General features: G+C 51.1%; 1 protein-coding gene across 2 annotated transcripts in view; it reads left to right on the top strand.

The window, feature by feature from the left end:
- Positions 1 to 27,071, top strand: part of PBX1 (PBX homeobox 1) — a 128,673-nt gene that overhangs the window by 75,626 nt on the left and 25,976 nt on the right. The window lies entirely within an intron of this gene.

The following is a 27,071-nucleotide window of genomic DNA, read 5'->3' as shown; positions in this document are numbered from 1 at the left end:
GCTTCATGCTACTCAGTGAGGGCTGAGAGGTGATCCTGCTCACAGTGCTGGCAGAAACCTTGTCAGTCCATTTGTACTGGCTGCCCTTGCTTTGTTCTCCTTCTCTAGGAGCTGGAGAGTGTGCTGGTAGGGCTAACGTGGTGGCTGAGGGTCACTGGTGGTCTGGGCAATGCTGGAGTGATGCTGGAGTCTTATAGTGCCACTGCCTCATTGCTGCTTTGGCCACGGCTCCTTTCGAGATCTGAAAGGATGAAGCCAAATGGCGTGTTGGAAAACCTTCCCAGCTCCAAGGGAGATGCTGTCTAGGAATTGCTGGCTGCTTTTCCATGCTTTTTGGGTGTAATTGACCTGTTTTAAAAGCAGAAATGCAAACCCAGTGCAAAATCAACTAAGGGTTGGACAACTTTCTGATTGAAAACATGGTCTAGCTATGGCGTGGTGGGCAGCTGTGGTGTGGTGGTCCAGTATGTGCCCCCACAAACCCGTCTGCTGTTGCTTATCTCAGTCCCCAGGGCTGGGGAAAGGTTTCTTGTGGCTCCACAGCCTGCTGCTGGCCCATGAAATGCAGTCAGAGCTACGCAGATGCCACGAGCCAGGGCAAGCTGACTCCTTCCATCTCATCCCACAGAGAACAAACAGAGCTCAAGGTAAAGCGCTGAAATTTCGCCGTGACCTTTTCTTAAAGCATTATAATCAAGTTGAACGTTTCCAGTTGTCCCACTAATGTTTGCCCCATGGGAGAAGGCGTCCTGCTTTGAGGGAGGATGTTTGTGGCGATGAGCTCGCTGGCCCCGGGAGCTCATGGCGCTGGATGCCAAGTGCCTGCTGGGGCCGGGGAGGCGGGGGACAGAGGGCTGGGGCTGCTCCCTGCCTCCCTCTGTAATGCAGCCAGGGGAGGGAATCTACTGAATGCTCTGCATCTGCTACATCCTTTGCTCAGGGCTCTTCGACACATGGATTGTAAAACACACACCGCCTGGCGTGTCGCTGGGCACCCGTAAGGCCTCCCACGTGTGATTCCAGGGTGTCACGGTTGGCTCAGGCCTGGGGGTTCGGCAGCTCCTGCCTCTGGGGGCAGGTTGAGGTTGGCTTGAGGGAATCTGGAGCTGGTGGGGCTTGGTCCAAGGATATGGGGCATAGAGAGCCTTCAAAGTACAGCCCGGACACAGAGGAAGCCTTTCTGGGGAGAAGGGATGAGCTGTGTTTCCGCTGCTGTGTCTGCTAGACCCGTCTTTCTCGTGAGGTCATGGGCTCTTTATGCTGGGTCTTGTGGTGCTGGGTCTGGGGACATGGTGTTCAGCTTTCAGCAGGCAGAACCATCTTGGCTCAGCCTGAGCAGGCAGCTGCCCCTGCTGTGTCTCCTGCTCCCTGTGGCTTGTCTGGCACAGACACTGGGGTTTCCGTGTCCCTCAACCAGCAGCGGAGAAGGTGATGCTGTCTCCCTTGATGGGGAACAGAACAAAGTCCACTCGATGTCCTGCTCGGTCTCCCAGAGCCACACAGGAGGAATGACTCAAATGCTCCATGAAGGTTGCCCACCCAAGCACAGCAGTGTGTTTCCTGGAGGATTGGGAAGGAGATCCAGCTTGCACTGTGGAGGGAAGATGTTTTTGAGGACCCTTCCCCATCCAGGATGCTCTCACTGAGTTTGGCTCAAAAAGCCCCATCACCTTCAGGAATGCTTTTCCTGATTTTTGAAAGATATTTGTGGTACAAAGGATGGAGAGATTCATCTGTGTGCGGGAGCAGTGGTGGTTGGAACCAAAGTGCCAGGACAGTGGCACAGGGGCTTCCAGACCCATCCAGACACCCATGGGACTGCAACCAGCCCATCATTGCAGCTTGCTTCGGCCTCACCACCCTTGCCAGGCATTGCAGCTGCCTCCCGAAGCAGCTGGGTGCCTGCAGCCACATCCATGCATGGGGTGAGCCCTTCTCCCTCTGTGCCCAGCCGGTCCATGCTTTCCATATCCCGAAGCCTTTGTCCTGCAAAGCGAGGCTCCCCTCCGGCTGCGTGCTCGTGGTGGCTCCGCTGACATTTAGCTGGAGCTGGCTTGCAACGATGCATATGTATGAGGAGCAGGCGGGAGGGTGATGGGGGGCTGGCCCCGCGACCCCGCAGACACGAAGCTGCTGCTGCTGCTGCTGCTGCTGCATGAGGCTCCAGGGGCTTGGGGTTTATTTTTGAATTTTTCTCTTTGAAATGTTCCAACAATCCCGGTTCAGTTTTGGCCGGGAAGGCGGGCTGGCTGGGTGGGGTGCTGCTGCTTCCCAAGGGCTTCCTCCCGGCAGCAGCTCTGTTTACACAAGGCATTGGATGCAGCTGTAACATTCCCAGCAAGGATGTGTTTTAAGCATGGAAAATCTAGTTCACCACACTGTTGAAGTCTTGTCTGAACCAGCTGCCGTGCCATGTCGTTGTTTTTTTGTGATCTGGGCGATGCTTGGGACTTCAGGAGCAGCACCATCCTGTCTGTGGTTGGTCCCAAATGGTGGGTTGTGGGGTGCTAGTGCTGTGCAGGTGGGGGGCTGTGTGCTGGGGGGGTTCAGGGTGGCCCCTCCTGGGTGATATTTCTTTATTCCCCTCCTGTACATACCCAGAGTGTCTAAAGACATGATTGTACCCTACTTGTTTCCTTCCTAAAGTTGGATGGTGCTTACTGGCAACCTGTCCCTGAACACAGCGTTGCCTGCTGCTGCCCACAGCTGTCCTTGGAGGAGGGTCCAGCCTGGCTTTTGGGGGCAGGTAGCTGTGCATCCTGGGGCTGTGCTGTGAGCGGAGTGACTTGGGAAGCTGCTGCCACGTGGAAGTGGTCTGAGTGGTGGCAGTGCCTTCCCAGGCTCAGATGCAGTCATCCCATGGGATAGTTGGGAAATCAAAGCAGGAGGCCACCGAGGGCCATAGGGTGGAAAGCAGTGAGAACCCACAGCAGGGCAGAGAGGTGAAGCGTGGTCTGGGAAGCCCTGTGACGGGCAGGCAGGTCTGGTCTGTGCATGTGTGTCTGCTTGGACTGTTCCTCACTCCCAGCCATTAATTGTCTGCTGATGGTGCGGCCTCTCAGGCCAGCACACCAGTGCCCCCTCCCCACCTCATCGTGACCCCTGTGTCTCCCATCTGGCACCAGTTCTGGGTACCTTCCTCACTGGGGTGGGCAGATGACAGCACTCCTTCCTCCTGGGCAGGTCTCCCTTGCACAAAATGGCTCCCTCCGAGCTCCCCCCACTTCCCCTTCCTCCCCTTCCCCAAAACTTTCTTGCTCTGGGGTTCTCCGCAGAGCTGCCCTCCGTCTCAGTTGTTCCCGGCTGTCAGAGGTTATATATATCCGCTCTGCTCATGCTCATCCTCTGTAACCATTTTCTGCTACAGAATCTTCTGGCTGCTCGTTGAAGCCTTAATCCGTAATGCAGCGATCAATGGGTGTGCGCCTTCACCACTCGGATGCTCATTTTTTAATCCCCACTGCCTCCTTCAATGTCATCCCTTCCCATTTTTCTTTATAGAATTTCAGGTCTACTGTACCTGCTGATTACTTAGCGGAGACCGCTGGACATCTCCCTTAATTAATTCCATCGATTTCTCAAATCCCACAAGGTTTGGGGTCCTTAGATTTCTGAAGCAGCTAAATGGAATGTCTAAATTCCGACATTTTCCCTCTATAAATTGTTTTGCCAGGGAGACGCTGGGAGGCAGCGCTCCAGCTTTATTTATTTGGAGGCGATGTTAGCCCCGGAGCCTTCCCCGTCCTTGCTGCAGGCACCGAGGAGGGCACTGGGAGGGGGATGCTGCTCACCCTCATTGCCCGGCCGTGCCCCCCATCCCAGGGGTGCTCTTGCAGACCCCCAGTCCTCTGCTGCCATGCATCCTGGTAGTAGCATCCTTTCGGCAAAGGAGCTGGGTGGGACTGGCCTCGGGAAGGGAATAAAGCTCCTGGAAAGGACCTATTTACCAGTTGGGCCCTCGCCGCGTGCGGCTGGGGAAGACTCTGTTGCTATGCACAGGGAGCTTAATTTTATTATTACTCTCTGCTATTTAATGTCTGTCTCTCAGGCAGCTGGTGATGTTTTAATGAAGCTGGAATTGCGTAGTCTGTAGCGCTGGATAATCGTAAGCTGCCGAGTCAGAATCAAATTAATAATTCATGAAATTAAAGTGTATAATTAATTCGAACTGTGCAGATGAGAAGGGACCCGAGTCTTCGCCCTGGAAGGAGCACACACATGTCCATAAAACATGCGTGCGTCGGTCTACAATGAGGGAACATCCAATCCGAGCTGGATCCCTGGCAGATCTGCCACCTCTCGCCTCCCCAGCACAAGTCCTTGTAGCCCTCCTGGCCTGTAAGATGGAGAGGCTCAATTTTGGTTGGTTTTATTTGTGAGCTTCCCCGCACAGATTCTATTTTCAGGATAAAATTTCTACACTAGCATTTGGTCCAAAAATGGTGGTAATAGACGGTTGGGAAATGTTGCTGTCCACGTCTCCCATCCCCCTGGGGAGGAGAAACAAGATGTGCCTCTCCCCTTCATGGTGTCATTAGTATTTCTGTGGTTGTGTTTGTCTTCTCTGAGCTGGTGCAAAACTACTGGAAATGGAGCAACCACTGGGTTGTTCTTTGAAGGACTCCTGCAGCAAAAGTCCTGAGGGGCTTTTTGGGATTGAAAAAGCGGAGGGGGTCAGTTTGGTGGAGTTAACAGTCACCCTGCTGACACGGCAGGGATATGTCCCTCGGTGGTTTCCCAGTAATTTGCAGTGCAAAGAGCAGCAATGTGTGTTCCCAACCCCATAAGTAAAAACCAAAGGGAATCACAGAGACACCACAAAGGATGTAGGCCTGGAAGTTTGAGACGTACCAGTTGCAAGCAGGTAGGACAACTGGGCTGAGCAGCAGTGGAGGTTTTGGGAGGTTTTATCTTTGTGTCTAGTTGTACCCAACAGCAGTATTGGTGATCTGTCTTGTAGGAGACACTGACCCAGTCCTCACATTTTCCTGCAGGGCCTTGCCAGAATAGAGAGGAGCACTGGGCAGGTGAGCAGAGGAGGTTTCACCCCTTCACCTGTGCTGTCTCCTGGGGAGGCGGGTCTCGTTGCATCCTGATCCAGGGTAGGACAGATGGGAGTTGTCTTGGGAGCCATTTCTCTTGAGCCTCTTGATGCACAGGGAAGGGGTTTCCTTATGTGAGCAGGGAGCCAAGTGAAATTGGAGGAAATTTGGATACAAGACATGCACAAGCTGAAATGAAGCATCCACTTGGGTCTGAAATGATTGTCTTCCCAGGAGTCTTGAGTTGTCCATGCGCTGAAAACTTGCTTATTCAGCCAAGTTGAGATGTTAAATATTTTGCAGCTTTGAAGGCCACAACTTTAGCATCTATGGTCTGAGGAGAAGCAGACCCAAACAGACTCCCCTGCCTCCACTGTTAAATCATCTGAGGTCATCTCTGCATCTGTCGTAGAGCAAAGTCCTGCTCTCTTTCTGCCTGGCCAGAGCAGGCTTTGCCTATTCGGTTACAGCTTCCCAATTCATGTTATTTTTGTGTGAGGCAAAATGTTGGCATTGTGGATTTGGGGCGTGAATTTCTTGAAGACATTTGTGAGGGAATCTTTTATTCATACGAATTTAAATTTTTTTTTTTTAAGCCAAAAATCTGGCTGCAGCAAGATAATGTGATTTGCTGTAAATGCCGTGGCTGTGAAGGATCTCAAGCACAAAGCTGATGGAATATATTCTTAGAAAACTATTGAATGAAAGCAAAATTGCACTGAGAGGACAGTGTGGGTTCGTTTTGGGGGTGTGAATCAGGACCCTTCCCCACTTTTTTAAGTTGACTGCAAAATCCTTTCCCCGTGGATGGGTACACACTCTTGCACCATTCACAGCCATCTTGAGTAGTAGCTGTGTTTAGATACCTGCCTGGGTTGGGAAGGGGAGATTTGGTGCAGCCATCACTTCAGTCTGTTTAATTTTTCCTGCTCCATTTGGCAGCTGGTGGCCCTGGGAGGGGAGGAAAGCTGCGAATTCCCCTTTGTCCAACCCAAACACGGAGAGCAAGGTGTGTTTGTGTGTGGACAGGCGATAGACGTGGGATGGTCAGTGGCTGTTCCAGCGCTCACTGTGTTTCACTGGTACAGGGGAATCCTGCCCAATGCAGAATCAAAGCAGAGGTGGAGAAACCACTTTTTTTTTTTTTCTTCCAGGCTCTTGTGCACACAGGAAATTCGAAAGGTTACTTTTATTTTGCAGTCAGAGGCAAACATAGCTCTTTTTCGTGTTTCATTAAATGAGGTTCTTCTGATCATTTCCAGGGCCTGTTGCAGCTGTTGGCTTTGGCAATCCTGAGTGGTTTTAGTTCCAGAGGAGAGACAATATTTTAGTATCGAAGGTTCTTTAAACTCCCTGCTTGTGTTTTGGGAGCCTGGATATAGCAGCCATCCACCCTGTACTGTGTGATGAAAAGGCAAGATACGCAGGACCTTCATGCTCATTAATTGCGTGCAATTAAGCTCTGAAGCTTTTGCAATACCTACTGAAATCAGGCAATTGCTTTCGTGGTTGCAATTCTGCTTTTGAAATCCCAGTGGCATCTCCCTGCCTTGGTGGAAAATCCTTGTCCCAGGGTTTGGGGTGCTGGTGAGTGGTGCAGTTTGAGGACCAGGAGAGTATAAGATATTTTTGGGAACTGTCCCCAGTATTTTTCTAATAGCTCAGAGCCAACCACGCATCCCGGCCATGTGCGAATAAGGCATGAAACCGAGTCAGGACAGCACAACTTGCTCCCTGAGCTCTTTCTTTCAGTGTTCAAATACAGCAGGCCGTAGCCTGTTTCACCTCTCTATCTTGTGGTTTCTCCGCTGCAGGAAGAAAGGGAAGGGCAGGATTTCCCCCTCCCTGTGAGTGTGGCTAAACATCAGTAAAGGGCTCTGAGGTTGCATGGCACTGGGTAAATGCTGAGTGGTATTAATAATAACGTGCCCCTTTTTGCTAATGCGCTCCCCTTTGGAGTCCAGGTCTTTTATTATTATTATTACAGTAGCTGTTACGACACAGGATGTGGGGAATCTGAGGAGTGGAGCTGGCTGCCTCCATCACTCTGCCTCCATCCTGCTCTGCCATCCCCTGCCTGGTGCCTGCCTGCAGAGTGGGTGGTTTATGTACCAACCCCTGAGCAGCTCCTGCTCCCTGGAGGGTGACAGGCAGCCCAGTGGCTCCCTGGCTCTGTGCTGGCTCATCCCCACCAGGTGGGGATGGCGGGGAGCCCTCTGGCTCTTGGGTTGGAGCTGCTCCCTCCTCCTCACAGATCCAGGCAGCTCTGCGGGGGCAGACTGGAAGGTAGAAGGGGGCAGGGTGGTCATGGGGTGGGCACCCGGCAGAAAGGGTTACTGGCAAACACAAACAAAAACACAATGCAAATGAGCTGCTTGCAACAGGTAGCCTTAATCAGATGCTGTCAGATGAATTCAGCATCTCTCCGATTGTCGCCTGCACTAGCCTCCCGTTCGGAAGCCCTCATCTGCTCCAGATGTGGTTTAATTTACTGCGACTTGGCTAATTACTGTAATTAAGGATTAATTACTGTTAATTACTTTCACATAAACTCAACGCCAGTCAAAGAGCGGAGCCTTATGAAGCCTGCCACAGCAGCGAACACAACCACGGCAGCTTGGGTGGGCCCACTGGGTCCTCGGGGCGATCCCGAGCTGGTACCCACCGCCCGGCCAGCCCCTGGCCCTGGCCCTTGCCCCACAGATCACCCCCTTCCCGGCCCTCCCGGGGCTGGTGGGCAGGCATGGCAGGGCTCCAGATGGCATCCAGCGAGCCAGCCGCCGTTATTATCGTTAATAATTAGGTAGAGCAGGGATTTGCTGTGCAAACCCTGGTTAGGAAGGGGAGGCCAGCAGCGTCTCCGTCAGGCTCTGGAAAGATGCAACAGATTAGCTACCTTCCCTATCCTCAGCCGTTCCCAGAGCTCCCGCCTTCCGTGTCCTCCACCACCCCATCCCCAAAACCAGGGTCCTTGATGAAGACCCTTAATATGTGAGAGATGCAAAACTGTTATGCTTCCCTCAGCGTGACGCAAGCAAAAGGTGCTTTAGCAAATAAGGGAAGAAATCAACCCTGTATCTAAGGGAACGGGAGCCAGGAAAACCTGCCATGGGTGCGGGAAGAAGTGCCAAAATGATTCATGGACAGTGCAGTGTGGAGTATTCCCATGGGAAACAAGGGTCTGCTGGTGGCGGAGGGCCTGCCCTGCTTCCCTGGCTCCCTTAGACTTGTTAGGCTCCGTATCTATCGACCTTATTAGTTTTAAAAGTCCTGGGGCTTTTTCCATCACAGCAAAGGGAGAAAAAGCCTTGGAAAGGGGGGACATGAGGTGTGACAGTGGTACCAAAGCCAGGAGCAGGCAGTGCCCCATCCTCACCCGTTGCCTGCGGCCCCGGCTTGGTCTCGTGGCCACGCGTGTAATATGAAGGCAGGGTGGGGAGAGAAAAATCGGCATGATTAGATGGGTATTGTTCTATTAGATCTCTGCCTGCTTGCTGTTGTGTCTCAGCATTTGAAGATGAAACATATTCATTTAGCTCCCAGGATGAATGGTTTTAATAAGGGGAGCAAGATGAGGTGGGGTAGTCCTGATGACTTCAGAGACCCATCAACTCTCCCCCTAAGGCCATTTCGGTGATGACATGGGCCACACGGCCATTAACGCCACAATCAGGACAAGTTTTCCGTGTCCATGCGAATCCTTCAGCTGGGAAGAGCGTGTTTTGGAGCCCAGGAGGAGATGTGTATCAGCACTAATCGGATTGAGCCTGCGGGGAGGGCAGGCAGGGAGTGAAGCAGGGGCTCCTGGGATGCAATTCCCTGGGAATAGGCAAGGGGAAGCAGAGGTGGAGGCTGACCATCCAGGGGGGCTTCAGGGGTTGCGTTGCCAGCTAGTGTCTGGTGGATTTCCACCTTCCCAGCATCCCAGCACTCCACTGATGCCATCCTGATTAGGGGCTGAGACCTTGCAGTGCTCATTAGCTATTTCAGCAGGATCCAGTGCCTCCCTCTGCCATCCCACCCGACCCCAGCCGCTTCACTGCCATCCGCCTCCGGGCTGGCCGTGGCCTGTTTAAGCCCCAAATCAAGATAATTCCCGTTATCAGGAGCATCTCTGGGGGCAGGGGAAGGGACACCATGCTGCTGCCGGTGTCCGCGTGGCCCGGCCTTGCCGGTCCGGAGCCGGGGGTGCGCGGGGAAAGCACGCTCCGGTGAGCGAGACGGGGAAGCCAGCCGGCGCTCCGGCTGTCAGCTCCGCTCAGCCCGGCTGTCAGGCACAGGGATGCAAAGGGCCTCATTGCTTTAATTGACACCTTCCCCTCGCATCCCACGCTCGGCCATCCCAGCCCCATCCTTCCTTTGGTCTTCCTTGTCCTCCCTGGGAGGTGGCAGGGTGCGGTCCAACCCTCCTCCTTGCCCCCCGCGCCCCTGGAGCCACGGCTGGGGAAGGAGTGCGGAGGCCAAGGATGGACCAGGATGGGTTCGGGAGCGCGGCTGGCCGGCATCCCTTGCGTGACAGTTTTGTGTGTGCTGATCTTCCCAAATATCAGAGAATCCCTTGAGGATTTCCGTGTCCCTGTCCTTTTCCAAGGCACTGCAGAAATGTCTCATGGCAGCACTCCTGGGTAATTGCTGCCCATGGAAGGACCACAACCTGGAGACCGATAGGAGTTCTGGTCATGCCTTGTTGTTTTGGAGGCATCTCTGTGTGCTTGTCAGCGAGAAGGAGAGAGGGCTGGTTGCTCTGCAGAGCATGTTCTGGCTGTGCTGTAAGGCCTTATGAAGCCCAAAGGAGAGGGTGAAAGATGGGGCAGAGGAGCTGGTAGGATGAGCTTTATCTTTCCCAGTCATCTCCAGTGCAGATCATACCCAACATGTCAGGGTGTCCTGCTGAAGGCCAGGAGAATTTGCCACTTTCTGGACCAGGAGCAGGGTTGGATGACCACGGGGTGCCAGTGGCTGGCTGTTTCTTGGAAGAGACAGCAAAGGCATCTTCTCTCTCTCCCAAATGAACGGGAAGCAGCACAACTCAGGTTTCTTGTCTATCAGGAGCTGTGGACACAGGCTGTGACTCTGCTTGAGCAGGACCAAGGCTTTCCCTAGAAGATTGCTGTTTAGGGGGAAGTATACCTGTTTGGAAAATCCCATCTCAGAAACTCCAGGGGCAATGGATAACATTTAGTTCTGGGGAAACTGAGCCAGGCAGTGCCCGGGAGTACTGCTTGGATCAACTGTGATGGCAGCCACCACTGTCTAGCATGTGGCAGTGACACCTGTCTCATCCTTTTCCACATCCTGCCCTTGGCTGCTCCATCCAGTGCCCCACAGCTTGCCCACCTCAGATAGCAGACAGGCTCCACAGTTGGTCCTTCTGTTGGATGGAGGCTTCAGAAAGCTTTTCTAGGACCATGGCTGGTCCTGCAAGGACCAACCCCCCCTCCTTGCCTGTGCCTGCTGGGAGCCTGCCATGCAAATAAAATATAGCTGTGCCTCTCTTCCCCATCTGCCCTCACTGGGGGGGTCTTGTGAACTGAGTCACCTCCAGTGTTCATCCCAGGCAGCCAGTGCAGGCAACAGGGGGAGATCTCCTGTGAACCACACCGTCTTTGCTGTCTATTTATTTTAAATTTGGGAGCCCTTTGATGTCTGCCTTTGCAGCTCAGATTCTGCCAGGAGGCTCAGAGCAGCCTGTGTAATTAGCCCAGAAAAATGCCTCTTTCATGTGGGTCGGGGGACCCAAGCGGAGAAGAGATTTCCAAGGGCTTTGTTCTGCTGCAGAGAAATGTTGTTCAGGCTTTGGTGGGTTTCGACAGAGCTCTTCTCGCCCTTTCCTTTTTCTCCTACTGTGGGGTGGAGCTCGGGGTTTTGGCAGGGAAAGCGCACGTGGCGAGCTGCGGCTCTACGGGAGACTGGCTGTTCGGTGCTGGCCTGGGGTTTGGGTACGTGCAGAAGCATCTTGCGCTTGAGCAAGGGATCAGCCAGACCCGTGCTCCAGCTGGCCCAGGGCAAGAGAAAAGACAAGCCAGATATTGCAGGACTGCTTCCCGCGGCTTCAGTTTTCTTCCTTATTTGCCCTAAAAAGCATCCAAGGCAGGCGCTGCTCTCCCAAGCCCTCGTGTCCCTGCCTGCAGGCGTTGCTGCTGCACAGTGCACAGCGAGGGTGTAAATCAGAGGGCAGTGATCCCTCTGACATCCTACTGGCAGCATGTCCGGGCTCTGGGTCAGCTCTCAAGCCGGTGATTGCTGGGGTTGGGTGGTGGTCGAGGACAGCAGGTCTGTGTTTGCTGTCCTGCTGGGGTGGTGAGAGCCACAGCAGTTGTGCTGTGACTCTGGGTGTCCTTTCTTGCACCAGGGGTTTGCTGAAGCACGGGAGGCCCTTTGGGTTGCCTTAGGATGACAGGTTGCAGTTTTCAGCCTGGCTTTTTCCCTGCCTTTCCCTCTGCCCTTAAGTCAGCAGTGGTAGATCCGTGGCAAACAGACCATGTGCTTTCCTCTTGATTTTTGGTGTGAGTAGGGCACTGCTGACCTCACTGTGCTTCTGCATCCACTAAAACCTTTTATCCTTGTGCATCATCCTGAATGGTCCTGGATTAAACCAAGAAGCACCTTCCTGTAGGTACTACTGTCCTAGATGTGCTTTTGTCCCTCTCCTGCCTTTTTTTTTTTTGAGGAAGGAAGGTGAGTTGCTTTTCAACCTAGGACCCACCCGGGTTGCAGTGGTACCAGCAAAGAGGGGCCAGAGATGCTCTGGCAGGAAAGGTAGAGATGTTCCCCTGCCCTAGGAGGTGGATGCATTGGCAAATTGTTTTTCAGGATTCTATGACTTGGTTTGGGAACATATATCTGTGTTGAGGTGATGGGGGGGTGATGTACTCTGATCTTCCCCATGTGACAAGATCTCTCCACTTTTAAAGCAGCAAGAGGCTGCTTTATTGAAAATTGAGCAGTGAATGGATTTGATTTCCCCCATGCATTTTCTCCCCTGGGACTTAAAAAACCACAGCAAGCAGCCCAAACCTACCCAACAAACCCAAAGCCAACGGTAATTACATTTCTCCCCAAACTAGGGCTGTGCCATCGTGCTGCAGAGGTCTTAGCTTCTCACTGTTGTTTCTCATGTATCTCTCGCTTAAAGATGTGGTGCCATGTTCCTGCCTAGAAGGGAGCCATGGGGCCTCCCTGGGGAACCTGCTCCTCTTCCCAGATCTGATTCCTTCAGCATTTACTTGGGGGTGAATGGATGCAATGGAGCCCCCTGCACGTGAGGTCCCTGGTGCCTGCATGTGCTGTGCCTGTGTATCTGTAGGGTGCAGGTTATATGTGGGATTATGGTATTTAGATCAGGTTAATGAGCACACAGGAGAGCGAGGAAAATGGATCATTTATGGTTACGATCTGGCTACTGTCAAAATAGGGTGTTATTTTGACGGTTGCTTTGTCTTTGCTCTCCGAGCAATATGAAGGTAGTTTCTTAGCAACAAAACTGTGTTCGCAAACAACACCGGTGAAAAACAACCCCCCAGAAAAAACGGAGGCGGCCTCCGGAGCACCGTTCCCGTGTGTCCCCTGGCCACGCCACATCCCCTAATTAAGTGGAGAATATGTTACCGGACAGCAGGGGCTTGTCCATGGTCGTGGTGTCATGCAAGCACTGCCCTGGTCCCCACTGGAGTGGATTGCTTGGGATATGTTCACCATCCTTTTGCAAATGGGTAAACCGAGGCAGCTTGGGATGAGTGTTATGGGGTGGTCTTTGGGTGACACAGGAGGGTTTGAGCTTCTGCTGAGTGATGCTTGCCATCACAGTGCTGACAGGCACTGTCTCGGCCCTCTCTTGGCCAAGGTCTTCTCCAGGGTCTCATTCCTGCATCTCAGATGGATCCCAGAAGGAAGGCGGGAGGGAGCTGCCTGCAAGCCATTTTGGCAGTGGTTCTCCTGTGCAATTTGGAGTGTCTCTCCTTTGAAGGCAGCACTGGGCCTGGTGTCTGTGCTGACGTTGGAGTCCATGAGAGCAAGCGGTTCCTCCAGCCAAGTATCTGCCAGGCTGTGTCGGGAGAACTTTTATCATTTCTGTCACAGACATCACAACTCGCTTGTCTTACCATACATCTTCCTAAATGTGACAGAATATTCAGCTGTTATTAATTGAATACTCTCTAATTTAACTGCTTAGCAGGAGGGAAGAGCGACTGGTTTGTCTCAGCACCGAGAGCTGCTGTCGGGCACGCAGGAGGTTTTGGGGTATGGAGAAGTGATTTGTGGAGTGAAATGAGGCTTTCTTTAGTATGTTCCCCTCCCCTGCCCCCCCGCCCTGCATGGGCCTGATCCTCATCCTGCCAGGGAAGGGTTCCAGCATCTGCTGTGGCTTCTGGTTCTGGGGCATATGGCCAAGCCCAGGCTGGAGATGCTGAGGGCATTGCTGCTTCATCCCATCCTGGCACTACTGTATGGAGATGGAGGGAAAGGGATATCCTGAGAGCGTGGCCAGAGCTGGTGATGCTCCCTGGGTGCCTGGGACAGAAGGGTGATTTGGACTGCCTTGTCCCAGTCTCCATTCAGGAGATTGGAGGTGACACCTGCAGCGTGTAAATCCCTTCTTCTCTGTGAAGCTCCTTGAAGCAAAACTCAGCCCCTTCAGTGGTGTCCTTGATACAGTCACATGCCCATCATGGCCTGGCCATCCCCTCATTCCCTGGCAGATCCCAGTTATGACTTCCTGTCTTCTTCCTACTCCTTAACATCCACATCCAGAAGCACCAGAGATGTCCCACGTGCAGACTGGTTGTTATCACAGGGTTGCTGAGGAGCTCTGATCCTTTAGAGGACATGGGGGTCACCCCTCCTTGCTCTCACCTGGGCAGCAGGCTGGTGTGGGACCGTCCTCTCCAGCCACCCCAGCCCTGTGCCTGCTTGCACACGTGTGTGCTCACATCTCCCTGCTGCTCTCCCAGAAAGTTCAAAGCCGGAGTCAAGTTTATTGTTTCTATCTCGTTTATTTTAAGTATAGTTTTACACTTTATTATATGCTGTGACATCTTAAATGGAGCCTGTCACTCTATCTTGACTACTGCTAGGGGCTACAGCCACTTACTGTGTCAGGCTTTTCGGCAGCCCTGATTAACGATATCAAAAAGAATGGATCCCGGCACAGGCACAAGCACGAAAATCGAGGGCTGATTTGCATACTCAAATTTTACAACACATCGAAAGCCTATGGCCTGTGCAGGTACTGCCCTGACACAGCCCATGGATGCACATTCCTGCTGCCACACATCCCTGCGTGCGGGACCTGTACGTGCTGGTAAGGGTTGTGCACACCTAAGTCTTATTTACTCAGTGTCTTCAGCCAACATGAAAAGCACTGCCCTTTTTTCCCTGAGTTTTTTCCTCTCCCTGGACAATATATCAATTAGGATAGCTAAACGGAATAATATTTTTTTTCTCGTGAGCCTGTTGGGATATGTTGCAGAATTACCCAGGCAAATGCTTTTTTTTTCCCTGAAAGTAACATTTTGTTAGGTTAATTCATGCACTGGAGAAACAAACTTTCTGTTCTTCCAGTCCAATCTCCACTTACAAGTCAGGTTTTTGTAACCCTGTCATTGAAATGCGAGGTAGCCTACAGTAATTTGAATATTTCATTCTGCCGGCTGCTAATGCACTCTGCATTACAGATGGTACTTGCTCCATCCTTCTGGACTGGGTTCAATTATAAATGAAAGTAGGGAGCTGAGATTTGTCTTTTTGTCTGTGCTTAGTTGGAATAACACAATAAAGCTTGATGGGTAAGAATTCCTCAAGCTGCCTCTTCTTCGCCTGCGACGTCTCCGGTGTAACTTTCTCCTCTCGATAGCGGATCCCACTTGCCTTTCAAGTCAAGCCTGGAGTATTTGGGTTGGCAGTGGTGGGGTTTTTCACAAGTCATTTTTGGCTCAGATGCAATGTGTCCCCTTTTTGAAAGCTCTCGGCTCAGTCCTCCTCTTTCCCTGTTTATTTATTGGGCTCTGCATCCCCTTTTGCATCGCAGGCCAGGAGCGGTGGTAGGAGAAGCCTGCTCGGGCTGGGGAAGGAGGGTGCTGCATGGCTTTTGTGGTGGTGGGGACACTGCTGGGATGGTGGGGACATCTTCCCTCCCAGTGTGTCCCTGTTGACAGGGGCAACAACCCGGTCTGCAGACAGAGAGGAGCGATGGGAATGCAGGGCAGCCCTCCTCCATCCCAGGGTTGCTGCCATGGACTCTTCTGAAGGCCCTGGGAATAACAGGGCCCCTAGAGATCCAAAGAAAACATTTACCTCTGCTTTGTGATTAACAAGAAGGGGGGTTGCAAGCCTCCAGCCCAGCTGCACGGGGGCTCTATATTACATACAGATGCCTTCTGCGAGCTCCTTCCCCGTCCCCGGCCGGTAAAAGCAATATTGCCGAGGGAGTCGGAGGAGGTGAGGGCAGGGCTTTCAATTTGGTTTTACATTTACAAGGACCAGATGGCCTCGCTGGAGATGATCTTTGATCTGGGACGCAGCCGGAGTCGGGCAAAGATTTTTTTTTTTTTCTTTTTTTTTGCTCCCTTTTTAATCTCCTCTCTGGTTCTGATGGGGGCCTCTCTTGCAGGAGCAGGGGGAGCTGTGCGTCCTTCTGTCTGACCGGTGTGCTGTGGGGCTGGGTGTCAACCCCCCTCTGCCCCAGGGCACTGCCAAACCCTGGAGGTGGGTGAGCTTGGTGGTAAAGCCCTGAGTGGGGTTGTCTGAGGTAGAAGGCAGAGCCGGATCCCGTTACACCACCGCCCCGCAGCACGGAAATCTGCGTCAACAGCCTCTTGCATGGAATATAATTAAACACACACAGGCACCTCGAAACAGAAATGTCACTAATTGATCCTTTTTAATTATTGTTCCCATTTTCTCTGGTGTCTCGCACCCTTCCAGGAGCGCGGAGGTGCGGGGGCTCTCTCCTCCCATCTCGCCTTGCCAGTTTTGGGTTTCTTTCTTCCCCCCACATGTTTTGAATGGAGCGGGAGTGAAGGCATCCGATCCTATTTCACAAGCGCTTGGACTCTTGCAGCACTCTCCCTCCTGTCCAAACAGATCGTTTACAGAAGGGGCCTCTATTTAAAGAAGGAACTGAACGTTCAGAGCTGTTTTCTGGCCTTAAAACGCTGCCGACCGGCTGTTGCCTTTCAAAGAGTCGGGCTTTGTCTGGCGCGCTCGAGGACCGCGTTTGACGCCAGGCTCAGCAGGTCGGCACGGTGGTGCGAGGGACTGAGCATCGTGCAGAAAATGTGCTCGTTTGTCTGCCTGGGATCATTGCATCGCAGCAAAGTTGCGTTCAGGATAGCGTGTCTTAGCCCTGGGAGCTTGATGGACTGTCTAGGCTTGGGCAAACCTGCCCTCTCTGCGGTGTTGTGAGTGGGACAAGCTTGGAAACCAAGAGAATGGAAGAGGAGCATTCAGGTAGTTTTTGAGGGGGTTTCTGTATTGCATAGAGAGAAAGACCTAGAATCATAGAATCATTTAGGTTGGAAAAGACCTTTAAGATCAAATCCAGCCATTAGCCCAGCACTGCCAACTCTGCCACTAAACCATGTCCTTAAGTGCCACATCTACATGTCTTTTAATACCTTCAGGGATGGTGACTTGTGCATAAGTCTGCAAGGATTTACAGGAACATTTAGTTCTGGAGAGTTGTGGTACTTCAAAAGCACAGGGGTGACATGCATCCAGGCTCTGGGGAGGCTGGCTCTGGTCCTGCCTTAACTGACATCTGTAACACTGAAAGTAGATGCCTGAAATTGTCCAGTGGCTGATGTGTTGCATCTAAATGGTGGCTACATTACACTACAGGAGCTGGGGTGGGATTTCCAATACCCCTGGTTGTGCTTTCTTCTTGTGCTTTGCGCTTGACCTGTCCTCATAGGCATACAGCTTACTTTCAGATTTGTCGTTGAAAAGGTTTTTAATTGCCTGCTATCATGGCTGGGGAGTCATGGATGTGTGGAGGAATGGTTTCTAATGCTTCTGGAACAGGAGACTGTCTCAGGGAAGAGCAGAGTCCAACCTCCATAAGGCAGTCTCTGGTCCATGGCTGACCTCAGAGGAGACGGTCACCAATGGTAGAACTTCGTACTCAGCAGTGGCTACAGTCTCCCCTTTGCCAGGGCAGTAGGTTTCCTACTGCAAAGTCCATTCCTTATGGGTGGAGAATCCTTGCTTCGTAGTTCCTTCTTTCTTCTCTTTTGCTTCTCTCTTGTCTGTTTGCAGCAAAAAAATGATATACTGTTCCTGCAGCCACCTTCTCCAAGCACCCAGGCTGCCTTCAAGTGATCGGAAGATTGACAAGGGCCACGCTCAGCTCTTGGGTTGCACCGGGAGTTTGCTGCTGGAAATGGGAAGGTGTTTCTGGGCAGAGACTGTGCCCATAAGCAGGAGATGGGGAGATCCCTTGGCAGTGGAGGGAGAGGACATGGCCCCAGGACACTTTGCAGTGGGAGCAGTTCCATGTGTGTCCCAGCTTTTGTAAAGATGTCTGTCATTCTGTGCTGCCCACTTTGTCAGAGAGAAAGGGAGGGAAAAACCAGTGTATTCTCTGTGATGGCTTGGCTCTCCTATATTGCACAAGATCCCAAGTCTAGCCCATGGCAAGGCCATCAACTTGGCTACAGAGCAGCAGCACTCTCAGATGTGTGATAGGCAGTGGGTACCTTCAGAGTATTTAGCAAACCCGAGACTTGAGTGGGACGTTGCCATCTAATGAGCTCCAAGCCAGCTTTCCTTGGACAGTCTCACAGGTCATCTTTTTTGAAGGATGGCAGGAGAAGAGAATCTGAAATGCAGCTTTTCAGCTTGGGTTCCTGCCAGTCTTTTTTCACTTATGACTTTCATGCCCCAGCCACTTTGTGCATTGAACAGCCATTCGCAGAGGCAGTGTGTCCAGGGGAGATGACCTTTGGAGAGGGGAGCAGGCTGGAAAGGCAGCTTCCTTCTGGGGGAAAACCTCTCTTTGTTTGTTCTCGGGTTTCAGGGCTTGGCCCAGGGGAAGGGGGAGGCGGAGGAGGTGGGGGGGAGTGGTCAAACTGGGACCCTTGTCCTCAGAGGAGCTCTGGAGGCCCCGGCTTCTCATTAACAGATTCAGCTCATTCAAAGGACCCACTTCTTTTCAGCAAAGAGAATTCATATGCAAAGCACCGCGCAGATCCCAGCCCAACTGGCGTTCAGAAAGGGGGTTTATGGCTGGACCTGACCTGGGAGCAATCCCATCTTTTGTTTGCTGATTTGTTCCTGTAGGGCTTAGGGAGCCCCAGGTCCACTCCGTACTCCAGGCTGGGATGTGTCTCCAGGCGTGACAAGCGCCAGGTCTGAGCCATCTCCTGGGGTGGGGACAATGACTTACTCTGTCTCTCAGTGACCATTTGTGCTCTTGGTGGTGCAGGGGCAGCTTGGGTCCATCACCCAGACTCCACCTGGAGAAGGTGAAGTCCGGGCACAGGAGGTCTTGAAGGCACTGAGGCTTTTCTCCATGGTATATGGTCCTCTCCTGGCCAGGCCAGCCTGTGGTCAGTCATCCGAGTCACATCTTCTGCTCAAATCTGGCCCAGCAGCAGAGTAGCACTGAATCTCACTCTGCTTTCCTTTAACTCCTGCCACTGCTGCTCTGAGCAGCTGGAGGTTGGTCCTGGTCCTGGTGGGATAGAGGAGGGTGGGATGGGGGAGGCTGGGTGGCCACGCACAGTGTCTCCCTTATGGTGTGGTTGGTGTGGCTGGAGAATTTGAAACCTGCTGTGGGTTTGCCTGTGCAGATAAGGGATTGATTCCACTTCATGACTGTAACTGGAGGCTGCTAATCCTGCCCTGTTTAGGAAAGGAAAAACTGCTTTGTGAGATAAGCTGAGTGTGGGATTGCTCTAGCCAGCTTCAGCATCACTCCCCAGCATCAGCCTGTTTCAGGGATGCATGAGGTGCTCAGTGGGATGGGAAGGGAACCTGTGTGCAGGCCAACACTTATCCATGCTCTTCAAGAGCAGAGTGCCAATAGGACAGGGTTGAGCCCTGGGTGCCCAGAGTTCAGCCCTGGTGTGATGGATTGGTTGCAGAGTGTTACTGGGCGAGATGAAGCTGATTTGCCTGATTAGGTGGAGTTGTGAGGGTCTGCTGCTCCATGGACGTGGCAGAGGTGGCTTGGCAGCTGCTGTGACTGGGCAGGGAGGAGGTCATTTGTCCACTGGGGGGGGTGGTTGACCTTGATTGCCTTGTTTTTAATTTTTGCAAGCACTTACAACCTGCTTGGCAATCTGTGTGTGGTGCAAGAGGTTCAATCAGCTCTGGCTCTGAGTGCTACCTGTCCCCAGATTTCAGGTGTGAAAATTACAGCTGGGAGTTTTGCTGCTGAAGCCGATGGGAGTTGACCACCAGCCTGCAATGAAGCATCCATGAGGAAAACATGGCTTGTGGGGTCAGGACTACAAAGAGAAAATTAGAAAATACTTAAATTTGATCCACAGTGTTTCAGTCAACAATGATGTAGCAATAACTGAGCATGTGGGGCCGGTGTCAGAAGTTTCCTTACCAGGCTCAGTTACTACCCATGAGCTAAACCGGTCGGCAGGATCAGGATACAGGGAAGGACTGGAAAGACAAGCTCATCTGTGTTCATTCAGCTTCCCCACGGAGTCACATTTCATGGAGAATCTGGTTTTCAGTAATCACAGCAACATTGTGCCTTATTTTTGTGGCTATTTTAGATCGTTGTCCAGTTTGGGGGGGGATATTCTTTTCCACCCCAGTGTGTTAGTAATAATTTTCCAGACCTTTTGATCATTTTGCAGCTAGATCCTCGCTCACTATGGCAACCCATTTGGCATTTGGGATGGGGTTAGGAAAAAACTGGTGCAGACTCTTTGCCAGTGCTATGAAATAAGTGTTTCTCTTCTGCAGCTTCGGTGGCACATGCAAGCTGCATCCTCCTGAAGTGATGGAGAGCTGCTGCTGGGAGCTGAGAAACTTTTTGACATGTGATAAATTCCCTTCTCCTGTTTCCCACACCCCAAAATTAAGGTTGTTTCTTTTTTTTTTTTTTTAATTTGTGTTGGATTCAGCAAATAACTTGGACACCCTCCACCCCGGAAAGGTGGGAAGTTACTGTTTTTTAAAGCAGTTTGATTGGTTTGAAATCGACACAAATTTTCATTAGGAAAAAAAAGAGAGAGGGGGGGAGATGGTAACATGAAGTGGGAGGGGATTTCATTTTTGATTTAGGAAGCATTTTCGATTGATCTGAATTTGGGTTGCGACGCAAGTTCTCAAACTGGTGGTGGGTAGAGGAGAGCTGGGGGAAGTGACACTGCCCTGAGCATCTGATGCTTCTGCTGTTGCTCATGGCCTTGGTTGGGTCTCCATTTGGGTTCGTTGGCCCTGGCTGGAGCTACATGGACTATTGCTCTGAACTGATGTGACTTGCTCCCACCACTCTGGGAGTATTTTATCACAGTTTTATGGACTCAAGGAACACTTCTCCACCTTTAAAAGCATCTCTCGCAAAATAGTTTGAGTGCTCTGTTTCCAAAGAGCCCTGAAGGACACTCCTGTGTTGGGAGATGAGGTGGGTTTGCAGTGGTACGGGGTGGCTTTGTAGTGCTTCTGGGTGCAAGCCTCTTTCTTGATTTGTTGCTGGGATTTTTGGTTTGTTTTATGGCTGTGAAAATTGGTGGCAGAAACGGCCCATCAGTTTCACAGAGTTCCTCCTTTTTCTGGGAAATAAATAAATAAGTAGATGCACAAAAAGCCATTTTGCCAGCTGAATTTTTCCGTGCCTCATCTCACGGCAGCCTGTTTTGGAAAATCTGAGCAAAAATCTGTTCATCCATTTGTAAGTTCTGGAAAGATTGGAGTGAGGAGGGGAACTTTTAATGTCAATTATAAGAAAAAAACATGAGCTTCTCTTAATTTCTGCTCCCTGGAAGGGCGTGTGTCAGTGTGTTTAGAAATTCTAGCTTCTATTCATGTTGGAAATAGGTATTTGCGTTTTGATGTTGATTTTTCTCAGTGGCTTTATGTAGATGTGATGAATATATCCAGACAAGGTCTAAATCCCTGTGATTGCTTGACAGTGAAGTGCTCCACCTTGGTTACCAAGACTGTGATTCCCATTTAAGATGGACACCGTGTGCTTTGCCAAGAAGGCATTTACGTTGCTGTGTCATGTGGGCCCTTGACTTGGCAGTGTGAAGACTCAGCTAGAGGTGCTTTAGCATCCTCCACAAAGCTCTGAGGGTTTATTTTGACAAATAGGCAACTTTTTATTTAATGAGAGAGCTGTGAGGGTGGTGAGGCCCTGGCACAGGTTGCCCAGAGAAGCTGTGGCTGCCCCATCCCTGGAAATGTCCAAGGCCAGGTTGGATGGGGCTTGGAGCAACCTCGTCTGGTGGAAGGTGTCCCTGCCTGTGGCATGGACTTGGAATGAGATGATATTTAAGATTCCTTCCAACCCAAACCATTCTGAGATTCTGTGATAAGATCAAAGACACTGAGTTTTCATTGGTGTGGGGGATTTGCTGTTGCAGAAGAAAGTAGGCTGCAAACATGCTTGCATTGGAAAAAAACCCGGGAGTTTAGGGTAGGTGCATGGAGTTTGGGGCCTTTTCTGCACAGAGGAAGTTTGGGAAGAGCAGCTCAAGCCCATGGCATCATGAGTCAATCGAGGAAGCAAACCCCAACTCTCCTGACTTGGTTGCAGCTACACATACGAGTACAAGGAGGATGCAGCCAGCCTGCTGCAAGCCACTGAGCACGTAACTGTCCTCAAACATGAGGCAAACGGGAATATTCTTGTCCCAAGTTCAGTGCTGTTGATCTTCAACATTCACAAATGTAGTCTCAGGCTCCAGGGAATATTGAGATGGGTTTAAAAGAAGGTGATTAGTTATTGGTTTTGTTAGGAGGGACGTTTGCTGGCATTGTAGCTGTCCCTGTGTTTGCTGGCTGTTGTTTTAGACCTGGAGATGTAAAAACATATGTTTAACAAAAACATTTTCCACTGAGCTTGTGTGACTCCTGAAGCTGCATCTCCCTAAACTCATGTTGGTGATGGTGGCTAAATTGCAAAAGGTTGGAAGAGGGCTGATGTTCCAGGTGTACTTTGAAACCAGGCTGGGCACTGTGTGGGTCTGTGCAGGAGTTTTGAGGTTCCCAGGGAGGAGCTGCAAAGCCTTCCTTGGCTGCACCACCCCTCAGGGGCACCCACCAGTCCAGGAAAGGATTTGGGCTACACCTTGATGTGCGGGTTAGGTGTCATTGGTGGCAGATGAGTGTCTTGGTGGGGAAGGAGGCATCTCATCCCACAGTGAGAGCAGCTCCACCAGTGCCTGGCATCTCTGGTTTCCCCATGGGAAGGTCACACCAAATGCCAACTCAGCCCAACAAGGGAATTGTCTATCTGCCTCTCCTGAAACTCTGTTGTTGGGTGGGTTGTTTCCACCCCCACCCCCTCGCCTCCCCCACGGTACATCTTAGGCACAGTGGAGGCAGGAAAGAAAACCCTTCTGAAAATCACAACGTAATTACTCCCATCTGCTCCGGCACTGCTTCCCATTTCTGCCTGCCAGGATGCTTGTCTCCGATGCTAAGTAGCACATTATTTTTGATAAGTTGCAATCATTTACTTGAAATCTCCTTCTCCTTTAAAATGTCCCCCTGGAAAGGCAATTCAGCAAGTTGGGAATGGGCAGAAACAACCATGAGAAAACTCCTTCAGAAGCAGCCGAGCTCGGGCGGGAGGGCAGACGCTCCTCCCGAACTCCTTAAAGCCACCCAGCAGGTTTCTTGGTAGGGTGGCTTTGTTTAAACACCCAGCTACTGGGTCCAACCCTTGGCTGGGGGTGTCAGCAAATGGGGCTGCAGAGGAACTGCCAGCTCATGTCATTATCGGGAATCTTAACCTGGCAGTCACAGGAATTTCACAGGACCACGCTTCTGGCTGCTGAGGTCAGCGGAGAACAGCCACACCAGCCCTGGGGAACCTCTTCCTTCCTTGTCACAGCCTAGATTGGCATTCGCTGTATCTTCTTCTTCCAGGATGTTCCCACTGCATCCCTGCAGAGGCTGTTCCCACTCCTCCACCTTACCTTAACCTCTTCTGGTGTCTCCTGCTTGGTCTTTGGCTTCCACCCCAGAAGTCCTGGCTGGCACCTACCTGGGATGAGCACACCCAAGGAGAGACATGAGAATGAGAAGTGATGGGGGAGTGTGGTACCACTACAACCTGCAGCCTCTTGTGAGGGTATATATCCCATGCTGGGAGTCTGACTGGGACAGCCCCCTGTTTCCCACATCCCCTCAGTTTAAGGACACTGACCACAGTAGGATAAACTGCTCCTTCTAGAAGAAAAGTGGAGCTTGAAAGTTTGAGCATCCTTTTCTGTTGTCTACTGCTCAGCCACAGTCTCCTGCTAAGCTTCTGCCATCACCCCCAGCATGATTGCCTTTGTAATGTCGTTCTTCTGGTGTTGCCTGCACACCTCTAATCTGGAGGGTTTGGAAGGGGTTGAGAGAAAAGAGTTGCTAAGTGGAAGCATTTTGGCATGGCCTTGGAGAAGAGAAGTGGCTGTGTGCTCGACTCCTACACTTTTCATATTCCTTTGGGAAAATGCTGCCAGGAAAATGGAGTAAATAAGGAAGGGGAGGGTGGCATAGAGGACCAGAGGAATTTGGTACCCTCCTTCGTGGATTTCTTAGGTGTCTTCACAACCCCAGACCATCCCCAGAGTGCTGTCCCTTCCAAAGGCATTCGGCAAGGGCTGTTTCTCCTGCCCTGTGCCCCCCACCCTGGCTGTACCTCAGACTGTGTGGCTGCCCCACCACCCCCACCACACAGGTACTGTGGTGTGGAGACACAGACACATATGGAGTGCTGGCTGCCCAACTCATGTGAACATGGAACTGGCTGCTCTGCAGATGCTCCTTGGAGATGTTGGTGGGAAGCATCTTGAAGATGTGGAAGCTTTGGTGACTCGATGCAGTTTCCACCCTGCATCCCTGAACTGCAGGGCAGACAAGGAGCCAGGAAGCTATTTTTGTCTTTGTCTTCTCACCTGCTTCTCTGAGATCAGTCCTGCTGCCACTTTCCTGTGTCCTGCACTGCAGCCACACCACGAGCCCAGGACTAGGACTTGTCAACGTCCTCTGAACCCCCTGGCTGTGATACCTTCCTCAAGAGGGAGAAGGAGCAAGTTTGTGAGCTGGGAGCCATTTCCCAGCTGCTGGAACAGGTCTCTGTGACCCTGGTGACATCCATGACCGGACTGCAGGCTGGTGGCTCAATGGTCCCCAGCTGCTCCCGCTGCTGCCACGGGAGGTGGTGACTCTGTGACAGGGATGCTCCTCGGTTCTGCTCCACGATCAACCGGGCAGGGACAAGGCACATGGCTTGGGTTTGCTTTTAAAATGCACCCGCATATATATGTGTGTATATATATAACACACATATATATATTTGCGTATGTGTGTATGTATATATTTACATATAAAAACCCATCTTGATCAGTGGGGGACCTGGGCGAGGGCCGAGCACCATCTAGTGGCTTGTGCCTCAGCTCTGGGAGCTGCCAAGCCAGCAGGAAAGCAGCCAAGGACAGAAAGTCTTGCATGAATTTTCCTCCCCCCAGCTGCCAGTCGCTCTCTTTCTTCTTGTTCTTCCTTTTTTTTCCTTTTTTTCCCCCCCTTTTCTTTAATCAGGAGCAGCAAAGGGCGAGTCCTGGGAATGCCTTGGATGCCTACGTGCCTGTAGCCCCTTGGACCACCAGGGATCATTCTGCTTTAATTTATTCTGGTTTAATTTGGTGAGAGAGCAGGGTTCTTTCACCATCAGCTGCCCAGGCAATACAGGTTGGGTGCTGCCTGTACCAGCTCACCCCGAGCCCCCCAGCCAGCAGAGCCACATCCCATCACAGGGGGCAGTTTGGAGGGCTGGAGCTGCCAAGGAGCCCAGCAATCTGGGCATCCTGGCAGGAGGCGTGTTGGAGCCAGGAACAACACCAGGAAGATAAAAAAGGAGCTTTTAAATAATCATTTTGTCTTCTCCTCGGCTGAGCACAGCTTTCCAGGGATAAATAGGCAGCATCAGTCCTGCTTAGACACATTGGCCTTTCCATTTATTTACTCCCATGCCTTATTTCAGTCAAACAGCCAAGACCAGGCTGGCTCCACACGGTCCCCAGCTGGGCTTAGGTCACTGCTGTGGGGGCACATGTCCCTCCATCGGATGCTGGGAATGCACCCACCCAGCAGGTGCTGGTCTGTGCGTGTGGCACAGGAGTAAAGCTCACGGGAATACACAGTGCTTTTCATCAGGAAGCAGCTCTCTAAACATAAACTAATTAATCACTCGTGCCTACCTGTCAGGTCAATGATTCCTGAGATTTTTAATCTAAAAATATTCCCTTTTGAAATCCAGATGCGCCTGTTTTGGCAACTCTGCTTTTGATTTGTTTATTTGAGGTTCTTTTTATTATTTTTTTTTATTTTTAACCTGTGTTGCTTTCTTTTTGTATTTGGGCTTTTGATGTGCTTTAATTTACTGATTTTTTTTTTTGTGCTGGAAGAATAGGAATTTATTCTCTTTTATTTTCATAGCAAGTTTTTTCTCTCCCCACTGTAGCCTGTCACCTTCCCTCTTCTCTTTTTAAGGAATTTGGCTACTTTTACCTCTTGTTTTAGTTTGGTGTCTGGACCGCAGACCCCAGACCATTTTGTTGATGAAATCTGTCCTCTCCCCTTGGATTTATTCATCATGGCTGGGTGCCAGCAGTGCCGTGGGAAGCCTCCTGTGGTGGGGGGAGATGCCGGTCCTGTCTCCTCAGGGCTCGGCAACTGGCACCCAGCTCCAAATTTGGCAGTGTGCCCCCATTCCTCCGTACAGAAACGATCCTCCCTAGCGTGGAGTTATTTATTATTAGATCATTTTATTGGCTGTTTTACTCTTCTTGGAGTTTTTTCCCTCTTTTCTTTCCCCCCTGACCTTCCCACCTTTGTTATCAGTGAATATTTCAATACCAAAAATGCCAGTAAATGCATGAATGAAAAAGTGATTGAAATGAATGAATGAAATGTCCTGAAAATAGTAATTTCAGTAGACTTTGAGGCTTAAAAAAAAAAAACACAAGCTCATTTTAGACTTAGCCAAACCTCTCAATTTTTTACTGATGATAGCTGTGTCTTTAACTTATTTCAGAGTGAGGAAGACCGTACTCTCTGGTTGCTGGAGTTTTTTAGCTGCTCTGGTTTTATTTCTTGTTGCCAACTGATTTCCCACTGCTTTTTGATTTTATTTGAATGACAGGGAGAATCACTTGCTCTTGTTTATGCTGTGGATTTGAGGGGGGGTTATATTCATCTCAGGTGTAGTGGGCACAGCTTTACCCATGCAATGTTTCCCAGCTCTGCATGTGCAATGAGTGTGTGCTGGGGCTGTGTGTGTGTGTGTGTGTGTGTTTACAAAGTGCTTGGAGCTCCTCTGCCAGATGAGATGGAGAAATACAATTAATTTCTCTTAGGAAATTCCTTTTTTGTTCGCTCATCAAGGATTTATTGTATTTATTTCATTTATTTTGCAGCTCTGTGTGTGTGCATGCAGAGATCTCAAGTTTTCCTTCTGTTTTCAAACACAGACCATGGTGGGGGGGGCACACAGGGCATCTCCGTCCTTCAGACCTGGGACATCCCAAGCAGTCGGGATGCTCCCATGTTGTTTTTCCAGGAAAGCCCTCTCAGGAGAAGGACTTTTAGTTGGAACAGTAATTGAGGCAGGGAGTACAAAGAGGGGAGGAAAATTCTCTCCTTGGAAAGTTGCTCTGGAAGGATTAATTTATTATTGCTCCTTTTCTCAGCGTGGTTTAGACTTCAGTGGAATGTCTGGATTCTTTAAAAAAAAAGCCATTTTCCAAAGAATAAAATTGATTTCATACATTTTTTGCGTGTGCTCCCACTGTGTGGCTAAAAGCATGGCCTTCAAGCCTTCTCTGTCTGTATTTAACAATGAGGAAACCA

Source organism: Manacus candei, unplaced genomic scaffold, assembly GCF_025592945.1.
Source record: "Manacus candei isolate 608988 ecotype Guabito, Panama unplaced genomic scaffold, ASM2559294v1 h1tg000005l, whole genome shotgun sequence".
Lineage (NCBI taxonomy): Eukaryota > Metazoa > Chordata > Aves > Passeriformes > Pipridae > Manacus > Manacus candei.
Note: the sequence above shows the minus strand (reverse complement) of the source record. Positions and strands in the feature narration are given on the sequence as shown.